The sequence below is a fragment of the Pteropus vampyrus genome, unplaced genomic scaffold (assembly GCF_000151845.1).
Source record: "Pteropus vampyrus isolate Shadow unplaced genomic scaffold, Pvam_2.0 Scaffold19771, whole genome shotgun sequence".
NCBI lineage: Eukaryota > Metazoa > Chordata > Mammalia > Chiroptera > Pteropodidae > Pteropus > Pteropus vampyrus.
The window spans coordinates 1-2,316 of NW_011908552.1; the positions used below are offsets into that span (position 1 = coordinate 1).

The 2,316-nt window shown below is 36.6% G+C and overlaps 1 long non-coding RNA gene across 1 annotated transcript; it reads right to left on the bottom strand.

Annotated features, from left to right (window-relative positions):
- Positions 1 to 409: 409 nt before the first annotated feature.
- Positions 410 to 905, bottom strand: LOC111735221. The gene is made up of 2 exons (XR_002778723.1): positions 715 to 905; positions 410 to 631 (listed from the first exon to the last, which is right to left on the bottom strand). It is a non-coding gene; the product is annotated as an uncharacterized LOC111735221 (long non-coding RNA).
- Positions 906 to 2,316: the final 1,411 nt, after the last annotated feature.

The following is a 2,316-nucleotide window of genomic DNA, read 5'->3' on the forward strand; positions in this document are numbered from 1 at the left end:
TTTTTTTTACATCTGTACTTCATATATTATTTATGTAATTAAGTGGAGTTAATTATTATAGTATATCCATAGGATAGAATTTTTTTGTGGCTATTAAAATCTGTGATTCTGAAGAATATTTGATAATATGTGTAATGTTTAGAAAATAATAGTGACATAAAACAAAGTAGGATAGAAAATACAGTGGGTTTTCTATATAATGGAGTATATGAAAATTGCATATGTGTATATGGAATGAAATAGTAAATGTATTAATATTATTTATTAAATTATCATCATTAACATTGATATTAGTAATGGTTATTGCTAATGGAAGGCATATTGGTGGCTTTTCTTCAGTTTTGAACAATGTCCAGGCATACTTTTATAAATCAGAAAACTATTCAACTACACTTTTACTCCAAGAAAAGTGGGGGTAGGGGGAGACCTGTGAAAGAGGCCAGTAGTCTGTGTGACAGCAGTGGAGGAGGTCAGGGGTCCAGACAGAATAGCCCATTTGTCTCCTAGGCCTGTGTCTTCCTTCTTGGGAGTCCCGTAAGCTTAAAGGGTTAAAGCTTTTTACAATTTCCGTCTGCAAATGAATGAGATGAGTCTTCCTGGGAAATATTTTAAATGAGAGTTTCAGTGACACCTGAAAAATATGAAAAATTTGTTGTTTTAAATGCCCATGTGGATTCACCTTACCCCAAAGTTGTGAAGGAGGTAGAAACTTACATGAAGTGGCCCAGCACACACTGTTGCCCCGAGGTTTGCTTAGATTTGCCCTGTGGCCCAGGGGAACCAGGAGGCCTCTGAGCAGAACACTGGAATTTAAATAAAACAGACACCTAGATTGCATATTCAACTTTTATTCTTTTTGAGGCCGTTTTCCTGAGATGTGAGGAGACTTCCGAGAGGACATAAGTGCTCCAAGAATCTGGGGAGTGTAAGAATGGGTAGAACATCTGAAGGAGACTGGGAAAGCCCCTCCACACATCAGGCTGGTTAATCATTAACCCTAGTGGCTCTCTACTCATAGGGGTGGTTAAGTCACTCACTCCTGGTGGCTATGCAGTGGAATGAGTAACCAGTCCTCAGGGATGTGGGAAGGGCCCATTTTGGTCAACACTCTGAACCATGAGATGGTTGTTAAAAAAGTTGAATTTTCCAACTTGCAAGCATTTATAATAGCTGATAGAGAGCTGCCAGGCTTTTAATGATTACATAGGACTCACTTGACATGATCACCTTTACTTTTTGAATTCAAATGGATGTTTTTAATCTGATTACAAACGAGTGTGTTCTTAAACATTTGCCTGGCAATTTTGTGTTTTAGTACACTCTGCATGACACATCATAAATCACAGAAGAGAAACTTTTTCTCTACCATAGTTGAATTATCAGCAGTTGTAGATTAATGCCATGAGGAGGCTGGTAGGCTTGTGAGGAAATCACCAGAGAGCGGCCCCCATGGGGACCCGTTGGATGCGTGGATCTCTGGTATGGATAGTTCCTTGCGTGGATGCTGAGGAAGCGGACAGAGTGATACCAGGCCAGGGTAGCCTGAGCTTTGCTCTGTCTGGATGTCCTCTTCTGGTCACAAAGCTTCCAATACATATGATTAGAATGTATTTTTTTTTATTAACCAATACAAAAAAAAAGTTGAAGTTCTTCTACTCTAGGCAGCAGAAAGCATCAGAAATACTATTACTAAACTGAGGAGAATTTACTAAGTTATCTTTGAAGTTCTCATTTGTATTTCTGAAATTGCATCTTAGACAAAATCATGTTGCTTATGCAGAGTTAAGAAGTGAATACACCCACATGTTTGGCACACATGGGGTTTTTATTTCACAATCTGTTTCTGCATATTCCAAGGGAAGCTCACTGTAGGAGTATGTGTGTATCTTCAACTTGCAGTCAAGTTATAAAAAAAAAACAAAAACTGGGTCTAGAGTTTGAAAGTATAGGAATAAAAATACTCAGAAAAATACCAGATAACGAACTCACAAGGAAAGAAAGTGTTGGCTTCATTTAAATTTTATCGCAAAGTTTGTAGAGTCCCTGAAACCTAGTCCATGTTACATTGAAGACTATAAGGACCTAAATCACTTATTTCACTTGAAGCTGAAAATTAAATTTCAAGTAAATGTTTATATTTTGTTATTTAGTGACACCTAATTTATCACAGACATGTAATCTATGATTTAATAAATTAAAGATTTAAAAAATTTCCTTGGAAATTAAAATGAAACAATGGGAAGAAAAAGTTGGATTACCAAATTCTTCGAAGACATTCTCTCTCATTCATTTATCTGTTTTACTTATTTTATTCTC